A 13,457-nucleotide genomic window follows, 5' to 3' on the forward strand; every position below is an offset into this window, starting at 1 on the left:
ATCCTATATCAGGCAAGAATGGGACTACATAAAGCCAATAATAATAACAACAAAAGCCCCAAATACATGTCAACTTTTTATTTCCCTGAATTGCTGAACTTTTTAATGTTTTTAATTTGTACTATTTTATTGTCATTTATTTACCTCTTGCAGATATTATCGTTGAATGATGAATTTATATTATGTCCATATTTCCACGTATTGTATTAATTTTCACTGAGACATTCAATAAAGTTAGTTAAAAACAACAACAAAAACACATCAAGTGTGATGCTTACGGTGGCTGTTTTCATCTTTTGTGAGAAAAATAAACAGGTTTTATGAGCTCCTATTCGGTTTTACTTGCCTGAAATAGACAGAAAATAGTTTCACAAAAGATGCTGTCAGATCTTTATACAGGTCGACAAACACTTCAACCTAAAAAATGTTATTTAAATTTAACACTTTTATTTTTTATTCAGAAAAATACTCGCCAGACACACGTCGGGTGACGGTTGTTACACTTATTTACGTCACCCGAGTGTGAACACCGGGAGATGACCAGTGTCCCACTCAGGCAGTAGTTTCATTAAAGTAAGGTTTAATGTTTTAATAAAAATAAAAAAATAAAAAGATGAGGGGACTTTTTTTAGGTTTATTTTTCCAAGAAAGTGACATCTTAAGGGTCTTTTTGTCCTTGAATGCACCACAGAGGATAACAAAAACACCGCATTACAATATTTAACGGAACCTCTGAACTGAGATCAGACTGACTCCTGCTGGTCTTCATCATTATCCTCGTCCTGTCCCCGGCTCGTCCCCCGTCCTCAGCCATGTCCGGTCCAGAGCTGCTGCTGGACTCCAGTATCCGTCTGTGGGTGGTGCTGCCCATCGTCTTCATCACCTTCCTGGTGGGGATCATCCGTCACTATGTCACCCAGCTGCTGCACAGCGACAAGAAGGTGGAGCTGGAGACGCTGTGTGACAGGTGAGACTGTCTCCGTCTGTCCTCAGGAGGGACGGCGGGGTGTCACGTGACCCACGGGACACTGTCAGACAGGTCCAAACACGCGTCTCACTCTGAGGACACACACACACACACACACACACTCACACACACGTGTCACTCTGAGGTCCACTGTAAAGAGGTCAGTGAATGTGTCAGGTCAAAGGTCAAAGGTCACACCTGGGTTTGTGTTCAGCCAGGTGCTCCTGCGCAGCCGCATCCTCAGAGAGAACGGGAAGTACATCCCTCGACAGGTAACCGCACCTCCTTATTCATCTGTGTGTGTCGTCGTGACAACGTTTCATTCATCAAATCAGTGAACTCACCACAGACACTCTAATGCCCTACTGTTATTAGAGACAGTGAACTCACCAGACACTAATGTCCGGATGGAGCAGGTTTTCAGAGTTTGATTTAACTGGTGTCTTTGAACGCCTCGTCTGCTGTTTGTTTCAGTCGTTCGTTATGAGGAAACATTTTTTCAACAACATAGAGACGAGTTTCTTCAAGAAGGTCAAGAGGAAGGTTGTTCCCAAAAACCCCATGACAGGTGTGTGTGTGTGTGTGTGTGTGAGTGGAGTATGTGAACTTTAGTATGTGTGTGTGTTTGGTGGGGGGGGGGGGGGGGGGGGGGCATGCCCCCCGCATGCTCGGAGCCCCGCCCTCATCAGAGTTTTTGTTTCATACAGCAGCATGTTGACCAGGGGTGGGCAAACTACGGCCCGCGGGCCACATCCGGCCCGTTGGTCTTTTTAATCCGGCCCGCCGAAGATTGGTACAGAATTGCCCAAATCAAATCACATCATAATTACGACTGCATTCATTTGACCTTGTCCTGTAATACCTGGCGGTCCACCAGGTGGCGCACTAGGCGCAGTGACACATTGACTTGATTTTGCGGAGGCCGGGCTGCTCTCTGTTGTTACTCTGCTGCTGCTCTGAACACATCTGCAACAATGAACGGGCCAAAGAAAAGAAAAGTCGACAGCGAGCGCCGAGTGTTGAATAAGGAACGGACGACTAAATCCTTTTCCACTGAAGTCCGGTCGAAGGCTGTTTGTCTTATTTACCAAGAAACCGTTTCGGTTTTAAAGGAATACAACATCAGACGTCACTTTTCCACCGAGCATGCTGATTGCGCGAACAAGCAGTCAACGCGGGAACGGACCGCTCGGAGGTCGGCAGATAGTTTGCAGGATCAAGCCTTTCTCCGAAGGGGAGTTTGTCAAAGAGTGCTGGTAGAGACAGCAGGTGTCTGGTGTCCTGAGAGAAGAACACGGTAGAAAACATGAGCTCATCACGCAGGACAGTGACGAAGACTTGGCCAGCAGGCGAAACAAAAAAGCGGAGTCATTTCCATGATATTTCTTGGCACTGGACGAAAGTAATGACATAAAGGACACCGCTCAGCTTTTAATGTTTATCAGAGGGATTCATGACAATTTTGAGAGAACGGAGGAGTTTTTGTCCGTGGAACCCCTGAAGGGGACACCGTCTTCAAGGAGAAGTTCAACTCTCTTAAACCGGATGAGTTTCATGCTTCATTAAAGCAGCCAAATGTCCAAACATCCAGAAGATGTCCCAGAAGATGCTGGTGTTGTTTGTCTCTACTGTGTGTGAACAGACTTTTAGTGTGATGAACACCAACAAAGCACCTCACAGATCCCAGTTGAGTGATGAACACCTCAGATCTGTTCTGAGAACACAACAAAACTAACACCAGACTTCGATGCTCTGACAGAGAAGGTGATCAACAACACTGTTCCCACTAAAAGTGAATGGAAGTATGAACACTGTGATGCCTTTGTTATGTTTATGTTTGATATGTATGCATCTGGTGCTGGCCCGGCCCGTCTGTCAAATTTTAAAATTTAAAATTTTAAAATGGCGGGATCAGGCCCGCGAATAGGTTTAATCCGTCCCGCGAGATGATTTTGCAAAGCATAAAATTGAGCTGCAATTTTTCAATGAATGGAACTGCTGTTCTAAATGTGTCCGGTAGGTGTCGCAATAGCAATTCTGTTAAGCAAGCAAAGTGTTTCTACTGGGGCTGAACAAGTAGGCTGCAGCCAGTCCAGAGCCAGCTGGTCATTCTGCCTGACCAATTTGAACATTACGTGCTTTGGCACCCTCATTGCCCCAAAATGTCTCTGTCAAAAAAGAGACAAGTGGACGCAGAGTGCAGAGTTTTCCAAGAAAAATGGACATCCTCCTATTTCTTCACAGAAGTGAAGAAGAAAGCTGTGTGTTTGGTGTGTTCACAACATGTTTCAGTGCTGAAAGAATATAACCTTCGTCGCCACTATGAGACTCTTCATGCCGACAAATACAACAACTTTCAAGGACAACAGAGAAGAGAGAAGGTGGATGAATTATTGGCGGGTCTGAAGAAACAGCAGTCTGTGTTTACTCGTAGGCGAGAAATCAGTGATGCTGCAGTGAAAGCCAGCTACATTACAGCTCCTGAAATTGCAGTGGCTTCAAAGCCATTTATTGAGGGGGAAGTTGTAAAAACATGCATGCTGAAGGCTGCGGAGATTGTGTGCCCTGAAAAGCGCCAGGCTTTTGCAAATATCAGCCTGACAAGAAATACAGTTGCAGACAGGATTTCTGATCTTTCGGCGGATTCGGACAGACAATTGAAGCGCAGAGTAAAGTCATTTATTGCTTTTTCAGTTGCAATTGACGAAGGCACGGACATTACTGATGTTGCGCAACTGGCAATATTCATCCGCGGAGTTGATGCCACTTTGACTGTCACCGAGGAGTTTGTGGATGCCAGGTTTCAGGAATGAAATAATGGGGAACCCCGCTTCAAATGCTGCAGGAGATACTGCACCCTGATGTAGTTCTGTGAAAATGATTGTCTTCTCTGGAAATTTAAAGAAAATGAACAGCGTGTGATTTACTGTAATAAGGTTAGAAATTTCAATTCATAAGTTTGGTTTGTTGAAGTTATTTATGCATTGCACAGCTTTTATTTTTCTATCAATAAATAGTTTAATTTCCATAGCAGAGAGTAACTCAACCGTCTTGAATAGTTTCTACCTCCGTTTTTATGTTTTGTTGAGTTAGCACAGGATTAATATGTGGAAATGACAAATGAGGTATTTAATACCTAGAAGAGTTGTTTTATTTATTTATTTCGTATTTTGTTCAATCCCAGATAGACTGTGACTTCAAGTTGAATGACTTTGTAGACACACTGAGACCAAGTTTAAGTTCCAATCATTGAAGCATTGTGTTCTTGAAATTGAACCTATTTTTTCCTCCGAATTTTCAACTAACTTGAAGTGTTTTGTCAAGAGGATTTTTTTGTGTTGTGTACATTTTCAGAATGTGCTTGTACTATTTTGGACCGAAGTAAAACAAAGAAAACAATCTGAAGTTGTGGTTATTTTGAAGGTATTATGCCATGATTTTATCGGTCCGGCCCACTTGAGAATAGATTTTTCTCCATGTGGCCCCTGAGCTAAAATGAGTTGAACACCCCTGATCTCCACCATGAAGAATCTCATTTGGTTGATTTCTGCTCACTGCTGTTGAGGATCTTTATTTATTTGATCGTTAACCAGACCGACTCCGAAGGAAGAAGTTGATTTAAAGTCTGAGAAGAATCTCCGGTGAGTGACGGATGCGTTGCTCACAGTTATCCGTTGGTGCAGAGCTACAAAGGAGGACAGTTGTTTAGTTGGGCTAAAGATATCTATCAGGAGAGAAGAGAACAAAACAACCAGTCGGAGAGAAATATGAATTTGTTGATGAATATTATTTGACGTGGTTGATATCTGTGATTGTGGAGCTGACGGGGCTATATAATGCGTCGGGACCTGTTGAACCGAGCGGGAACGATGACGTCACTTTCTTGTTTTTAGCGCCAGAAGTAAACGGTCAGATTGAGAACAGCTGTTGAGTGTGTTGCTTAGTAACGGTGGACGTTTAAATAATGTCTGTTAGGTATAAGTGAGAGATGTCACTGAGACATGAGGACATGTGTGTGTGAAATATGGTGGTATGTTAATATTGACCATAGTGAATATTATATATATATATATATATATATATATATATATATATATATATATATGTGTGTGTGTAATACTATTTTACTGGTCATTTACTGTTACACCAACAATAGAGTTTATAAATTATAGTACTGACATCGTATTAAATTCTGCTGTATGCAGATTGTTTTTCTGTTTGGATCTGTGATGGAGACAGCGATCCCCAGAAACCTCCACAGAGCGCTGGAGCTGAGTGACCCTGTGACCCCTGATCATCTTCACCGTGGGTGAAGCTGCATTTGGGCTTCTTGGATTCTCCTGCCGGAGCACCGACGAGCAAAAAGATTCAGATCAGAGTTAGTCTGAGAGCCTCCAGACGTACACTACCGGGTAGTAGACTGAAAGACAAGAGACTGAAACTGACTGACTGAGAGAGAAATACCGGTATTGGGGTTATTATTTGAATTTGTTATTTTTCTTTATGCTGTTCCCTTGATTTTCTGTGCGTGTTAATAACTATAATAAATTGCAGTTCAGTTCCTTGTTTTAAACTGCAAACATTTGCCGTGTTTCATTCACTCCCAGAGCGACCTAAAGACAGTCCTAAACTTAACACAGGAAATCTAGTGTGTTACTAGCATTACATTTCCAGTCACCTTTTATTGTGTTCATTATTCTGGTTAATTCCAGGTTTATTATACAGTGGTCACACAATCAAGTCTTGGTTTTTGTCCTTTAGGCTTAAACCATGTGAAACATCTTTCCTCTGTTTAAGGTTCTCCAGATATCTATTCATTTATTATCACTGATGAAATCACCAATAATTGGGTTTCTATGTTCTTCCAAAAATCTCCACGTCCATCTGTCCATTCATCAGGAGTCGTGTTGAAATCTCCTCCAACCAATAAAAACTCGGTGGGAAAGTTTCCTTTAGTTCCTTGATAACTGTTGTTACTTGATGCAACAGATTTCTGTTGTTATGATCGTTGTTATCGACATTTACCAGAATAATGAAAACAGTAAATCTGAAGAACACGTGCAACCCAATGTCCGTTATCATCTGCCTTATCAATTCTTATTTTACCTGGACATCTGTTGAAACATATCGCTGCTCCTGCAGAGCGTTTTCTTCTTTTTGAAACAAACTTTATTGAACATCTCAATGCAAAATAATACATGTGGAAATAAGCATACTTAATATAAATTCATCATTCAACGATAACATCTGTAATATATGAATATTACAAATATTATCAAAAGATTTAAGTTTTGTTTTTAAACCAAAAAGTACATCTTTGTACAGTAAAAAATGAGCAAAATTATGAGAAATGTGAAACTGAATAATAATGAGTAAAGTCCTTCCAAAATATAACGGTACAGGAGCAGTTCCAGAATAAATGTGTGGTAGTTTCAGTATCAATTCCACACAAAGAGCAGCGAGTATCTGCGATGGAAACCGTGGAGATGAGGTGAAGAAGGCAGAGGAGACCGTTCTGGGTGTAAACGCTGTGATGTTTATCGGCAGCAGCTCGATGGAGGAGAGAGGCCACAACGTGTGGCGGTGGCCGGTTGCTAAACCTTTCTGTCTGTACTCTCACAAGGGCTCAACTATAAGTAACACATTGGTTCAGATAAGGACAAGAATGTGTCCTCTGCTGAATACGGTGAGACAGAGAGACAAACATAATCAACACGTATCCTGGACAGTTAGTTCCTGGGGTCGGGGTGTCCTTTATGGGACCTTCACCCCATTCAGGGAATCAGAGGAGTCTCATAGTATGTCAGGACTAAACAATAGAGTTTCCTTGACAAATCCCCCCTTTTCTTGATGTGAAATCAACACCTTCAATTTAATCCAAAACCACTAAGTGAGAGTCAGTCAGAGAAAAATGACATCCTGACTTACTCATAAGTGAACATCATAATAATCAAAAAAATAGTCAAAATCATATCAATCACATTACAATCAATACATTCGTGATAATCAACAGTAGTGATGCACACCCATTATTTTCTCATCAAAGTTCAAGATTCATTACATCACGTCAGTCAATTAATCATCAAATCGTTCCGTATCACAGAGGAACCTGAAAATGTTGTTCCCCTGGAGACGAGACACGTCCACTCACCAAAGATGGACATCACAACAAGTGAAGTGCGCCAGGTTTGAGTAAAGAGGGCATGCGTAGGTCCCAGGGGCAGCCATGGAGTAAAAAGACCCATGACCGGATAATTAAACCTATAAATATGACCAATACTGTCAAAGTCATAACATCTGTTTGAAGACTATTTTGATTTAAAACTTATGGAAAAACACAGCAGAATTAACCATGCTATACTTAACCTAAATTTAGCTCCGATACGCTTTCACTAAATATGATAAGAACAAGTTAACACTTAAAAGTTAATCACTCAAATCACTCTTGTTGTTTCTTTTTCTTCAACTTCAAGCAAAGAATCAAAAATAGATCAATCACATTAAAATTACACAAATAAACAGGAAGTATTTCATCATTAAAACTTATAGAACTTAGTAAATTTATATGTTTATTATGTTTGAAAACACCTGAGAAAAGATTTAATAGAAGTAATTTATCATTATTCTGGAATCATGTAATTTCAACAACAATCAGGATATTATAATCCATTAATCATTTACTTGTTCTGCTATTAATGGAATTTAGTTCCCAATGAAAGTCCTGGTCAATGTCACCTGGAGGTACCCACTCTTCCCAACTCCCAGTAACACATCCCAGTCAGAGTCTCTGTAAACCAGCTGCTGCTGCTTCAACCTCTGGTCATCAGGACTCAGCTGATCTTCTCAGCACACCGTCCTGTTCTCCTTCACACAGATCATCACCTCCATCTGTAGAGAGAAGCAGAGAGAACAGAGGTGATACCTGAGTGTCTGCAGAGACTCCCTCCATCAGCTGTCAGTCAGTGATGCAGCAGAATAAAGAGCAGCAGGACTTCAGTCCAGTTCGGAGACTTCGGTCCCGTTCAGAAACACCACTTGGTTACTAATGTAATGCTGGTTCTGTGATGTGCAGGCTGCAGACTATTTATACTCTTATTGATACGACTCTCCATAATTTAGTACAAAAGATGAAATAAATACAAAACATAAAGATGAGACTAGATTGAAGTATTTCTGATGACTTTTTTGTTTGAAATGGTTTAAATTTCTTGGGGGATGGATGTTGTTCAGATGTTAAAGATGCTGCCTGTTGATTCAATACTGTAACGACACTCTCATTGGTTCTTCTGGGTTTTTGAAGAGAAATAACACCACGTCATGTTCTGTATGTAAATGAACCGTCTTGAGTAGCAAACTGCAGCAGCATTATTTCCAACAGAAGGTTTTCTTTGATAGTATTTTTACTGGTCAGTAGTTTTCCTGCAGCCCCCTCATCACTAATGATTGATCCGCCCGCTCTGAGTGATATGAAACTGAAACTGAGAGTTTCTGACCGACAGCTCAGATGACGCTCTGACCATTTCAGGCTGAATTCATGAAGTCAGCGATAACTATCAGCTGGTTAGTGGTTAGTTTAATAGTTAACCCATGTTGGTAGACTTTAGTTGACTGTGTGTAGCTGCAGGCTGATTTCATCCTGCAGCAGCGACACATGAACGTCCAGCTTGTGGGAAACTTTCATCTCTCCGCCTGTATGTGACGGACTTCCTGGATGTCTCGACCGATCGCTGGTGTTTTCAACCTTTACACGCAAACGATGGTGAACATGGACTGCAGTGAAGAGTGACGGCACTTTAGTCCGTTTCTTCTCTGCTCCGCTGCCTGTAGAGCAGGCGGGACTCTGTGTCTGAGTGTCGGCTGCAGCGGACCGACAGCTGTCCCCCTCCGCTCGCTGCCGACACACATCTCGCGGCGTCCTCTCGGACACATTCATAAATACATTCAAATATATCTGGGCGGCTGTAAATTTACATGGACGGGCCGCCCAAGTCTAGTATATTTATGAGAAACACTGACATCACTGAAAGCAGCATGGAGCGACTCCAACCCTCTACTGACCTCAGAGTCTGTAGTCATCAACATGAGACATGAAGGAGCTGCAGCTGCTGATTAAACAGAGAAGATCTACAACAGTAACAGACAGTGAACTTACTTCAGAGTCTCCAGACTACAGTGTGGACTCTCCAGAAAACCACACAGCTGCTTCACTCCTGAATCCTGCAGCTTGTTGAAACTCAGGTCCAGATGTTTCAGATGGGAGGGGTTGGACTTCAGAGCTGAGACCAGAGAATCACAGCTGATCTCTGACAAACTGCAGCTCCACAATCTGAATAAAGAATAAAAGCTGTGAGTTTAGACTCATTCAGTGTTTCATGGTGTGTTCAGAGCTGAAGAAGGTTCACAATGTACAAGTTTAGAAAATGGAAACTCCAAACAGCTGCAGGTTGAAACAGTGAAACAGAAGCAGTGAAGAAGAGCTCTCATTAATATGAATGACAACATGCTGCTGCTTCAATAAAGACGGAGTGACTTCAGCTCTTAAACTCTGCAGCTCCACCAGCGGCTCCATCGATACAAACTCATGTTGTCCAACAAACTGATCCCAGATTCCTCTGAAGATCCTCAAGTTTCAGAAGAAAACAAACATGTCCGACTGAATGTGGAAGAAAAGTCCATCAGATGATCCAAACTACATCTACAACATTTGATGTGATGTGATCTGTTTGAATATTTCAGTCCAACATCATCACATGACTCCAGACCAGTGTGAACAAGCACATACTGAACATTTATTTGTTGCAGTCTGATGTTGTGGAAAAGATTTCTAGTTTTATTTCAATGTCAGACTTTAAGGTGAAAATCCAGAGTTTCAGTTTCACAGTCGATCATCCAGTGAAGGATTTTTCTTCTTCTATGAAGGTTTTAAATGCGGACGTTGCTCTGCCACAGTCAGCGGACTAAACCAGAGAAGAAGAAAACAGACTTTCCCCTGAAGATCCTCAGTGTGGATCAGTAGAATATCAGCTGATGTCTGCAGTTTAGTTTCACCACAACTTTCACATCATGTTCATCTCAGCACAACTAAAACATGGAGTCTTATGTAACCAGAATAATTTAATCAGGGATCTTAATTATTATGTTTAGGAACGATGTTATTGTCCCCTTAAGTAAGGTCGACAGGTTGTCACGTAGCCGTTTTCCTCTGTACACAGAAAAGTCCGAGGAGAGTCAATGTTTTCCTGAATATATCATCTTTGTTACTCCGTGCACAGAGATGGATAGAAGTGATCATCCATGTCTCAATAGAGGATGTTTGTTTTTCCGTCGTCTGTGCTTCGGTATGGTAGGAGTTGTGAGCAGGAAAAGATGAATCAGATTCCGCTAAAGAAAAGTGAACAACTTTAAATTGAATGTTGAACGACGAGCCATTGAAGAGCTGCAGTTTCACCAACAGATCCTTAGAACTTTGAACATTTGATATCCTGGTGAGTTTATTGAAGTTCAATGCTTTTTTACTGTTGCATGCTAGCTTCGTTAGCAGGAATGCTCGACGATATTTAGAAGTAAGTTGTGTATTTTACAAAAACCAGTCAGGATAAATCTGAAGGGGAAACAAAAAACATTGCTGAAGATGTAATGATTGTAATTGAATGCCTTGAGTTCTGTATGTTCACTAATTAGTTGTTATATTGTGTGTGATGTTTACAGCCATGCGGGTTGCAGGCCCAGTTGAGTAAATTGAATTAGTAATGAACTATTGTCCTGCACATGTGCAGAGGCTGTTTTTTTTTTAATATCTTCTTCGTTGGAACCGGAGGTACCGTCCATCCACCGTCCTGCCTGCCACCACTCACCCCATCTTCATCCATCTTACCGTCTACCTTCACCTGAGAGAATCTTCATCTCAGCTGGACATCACAGTTCACCTGGAGTCCATTTCACTGGACATTGTTTGTGTAGGAAGGGGGGGGGGAGGACATTTGAGAACTCAACTCTTTCTTTTATACCGTTTTTTCAATTTCATTTATTCCTGAGATCTCAGAGGTTTTTGATTTTCATATTTCCTGCTTGGACACTTTTTGATGTGTGGAATTGTCAATTTGTTGTAGTATTGTTATTATATTGTGTTCTAATTAAACCTTTTGTTGTAAGTGTAATTCAGGGTGGATATTTCTTGTCTGTGCAGCAGTCAGACGAGTGATCGATTAACCAGTCTCCTCATTGAACCTGGATTAGATTTGATAATTCCCCTCTTTTCTGTCTATTCTGCACTGTCTCTAAAGCAACAGCTGCACGGGGGTTACATATATATAAATGAACCGTCTTGAGTAGCAAACTGCAGCAGCATTATTTTCAACAGAAGGTTTTCTTTGATAGTATTTTTACTGGTCAGTAGTTTTCCTGCAGCCCCCTCATCACTAATGATTGATCCGCCCGCTCTGAGTGATATGAAACTGAAACTGAGAGTTTCTGACCGACAGCTCAGATGACGCTCTGACCATTTCAGGCTGAATTCATGAAGTCAGCGATAACTATCAGCTGGTTAGTGGTTAGTTTAATAGTTAACCCATGTTGGTAGACTTTAGTTGACTGTGTGTAGCTGCAGGCTGATTTCATCCTGCAGCAGCGACACATGAACGTCCAGCTTGTGGGAAACTTTCATCTCTCCGCCTGTATGTGACGGACTTCCTGGATGTCTCGACCGATCGCTGGTGTTTTCAACCTTTACACGCAAACGATGGTGAACATGGACTGCAGTGAAGAGTGACGGCACTTTAGTCCGTTTCTTCTCTGCTCCGCTGCCTGTAGAGCAGGCGGGACTCTGTGTCTGAGTGTCGGCTGCAGCGGACCGACAGCTGTCCCCCTCCGCTCCCTGCCGACACACATCTCGCGGCGTCCTCTCGGACACATTAATAAATACATTCAAATATATCTGGGCGGCTGTAAATTTACATGGACGGGCCGCCCAAGTCTAGTATATTTATGAGAAACACTGACATCACTGAAAGCAGCATGGAGCGACTCCAACCCTCTACTGACCTCAGAGTCTGTAGTCATCAACATGAGACATGAAGGAGCTGCAGCTGCTGATTAAACAGAGAAGATCTACAACAGTAACAGACAGTGAACTTACTTCAGAGTCTCCAGACTACAGTGTGGACTCTCCAGAAAACCACACAGCTGCTGTACTCCTGAATCCAGCAGGTTGTTGTCACTCAGGTCCAGATGTTTCAGATGGGAGGGGTTGGACTTCAGAGTTGAGACCAGAGAATCACAGCTGATCTCTGACAACCAGCAGCTCCTCAATCTGAATAAAGAATAAAAGCTGTGAGTTTAGACTCATTCAGTGTTTCATGGTGTGTTCAGAGCTGAAGAAGGTTCACAATGTACAAGTTTAGAAAATGGAAACTCCAAACAGCTGCAGGTTGAAACAGTGAAACAGAAGCAGTGAAGAAGAGCTCTCATTAATATGAATGACAACATGCTGCTGCTTCAATAAAGACGGAGTGACTTCAGCTCTTAAACTCTGCAGCTCCACCAGCGGCTCCATCGATACAAACTCATGTTGTCCAACAAACTGATCCCAGATTCCTCTGAAGATCCTCAAGTTTAAGAAGAAAACAAACATGTCCGACTGAATGTGGAAGAAAAGTCCATCAGATGATCCAAACTACATCTACAACATTTGATGTGATGTGATCTGTTTGAATATTTCAGTCCAACATCATCACATGACTCCAGACCAGTGTGAACAAGCACATACTGAACATTTATTTGTTGCAGTCTGATGTTGTGGAAAAGATTTCTAGTTTTATTTCAATGTCAGACTTTAAGGTGAAAATCCAGAGTTTCAGTTTCACAGTCGATCATCCAGTGAAGGATTTTTCTTCTTCTATGAAGGTTTTAAATGTGGACGTTGCTCTGCCACAGTCAGCGGACTAAACCAGAGAAGAAGAAAACAGACTTTCCCCTGAAGATCCTCAGTGTGGATCAGTAGAATATCAGCTGATGTCTGCAGTTTAGTTTCACCACAACTTTCACATCATGTTCATCTCAGCACAACTAAAACATGGAGTCTTATGTAACCTGAATAATTTAATCTGGGATCTTAATTATTATGTTTTGGAACGATGTTATTGTCCCCTTAAGTAAGGTCGACAGGTTGTCACGTAGCCGTTTTCCTCTGAACACAGAAAAGTCCGAGGAGAGTCAATGTTTTCCTGAATATATCATGTTTGTTACTCCGTGCACAGAGATGGATAGAAGTGATCATCCATGTCTCAATAGAGGATGTTTGTTTTCCCGTCTGTGCTTCGGTATGGTAGGAGTTGTGAGCAGGAAAAGATGAATCAGATTCCGCTAAAGAAAAGTGAACAACTTTAAATTGAATGTTGAACGACGAGCCATTGAAGAGCTGCAGTTTCACCAACAGATCCTTAGAACTTTGAACATTTGATATCCTGGTGAGTTTATTGAAGTTCAATGCTTT

At 41.7% G+C, this 13,457-nt stretch overlaps 2 protein-coding genes and 1 long non-coding RNA gene across 5 annotated transcripts in view; 1 reads left to right on the forward strand and 2 right to left on the reverse strand.

Annotated features, from left to right (window-relative positions):
* Positions 1 to 13,457, reverse strand: part of LOC138215522 (protein NLRC3-like) — a 132,172-nt gene that overhangs the window by 73,211 nt on the left and 45,504 nt on the right. The gene's annotated exons all lie outside the window — the stretch shown is intronic.
* The window catches only part of LOC138215521 (protein NLRC3-like), a 116,573-nt gene that overhangs the window by 22,199 nt on the left and 80,917 nt on the right, over positions 1 to 13,457 (forward strand). The window lies entirely within an intron of this gene.
* LOC138215527 (uncharacterized) lies at positions 7,520 to 12,114 on the reverse strand. 2 transcript variants are annotated; one of them, XR_011179736.1, is made up of 3 exons: positions 12,102 to 12,114; positions 9,120 to 9,293; positions 7,520 to 7,855 (listed from the first exon to the last, which is right to left on the reverse strand). It is a non-coding gene; the product is annotated as an uncharacterized lncRNA (long non-coding RNA). The 2 variants fall into 2 exon arrangements; XR_011179735.1 differs by lacking the exon at positions 12,102 to 12,114 and having other exon boundaries at positions 9,120 to 10,583.

The sequence above is a fragment of the Embiotoca jacksoni genome, unplaced genomic scaffold, assembly GCF_022577435.1.
Source record: "Embiotoca jacksoni isolate LCO1_2020_lvr unplaced genomic scaffold, fEmbJac1.0.p SCAF_77, whole genome shotgun sequence".
NCBI lineage: Eukaryota > Metazoa > Chordata > Actinopteri > Embiotocidae > Embiotoca > Embiotoca jacksoni.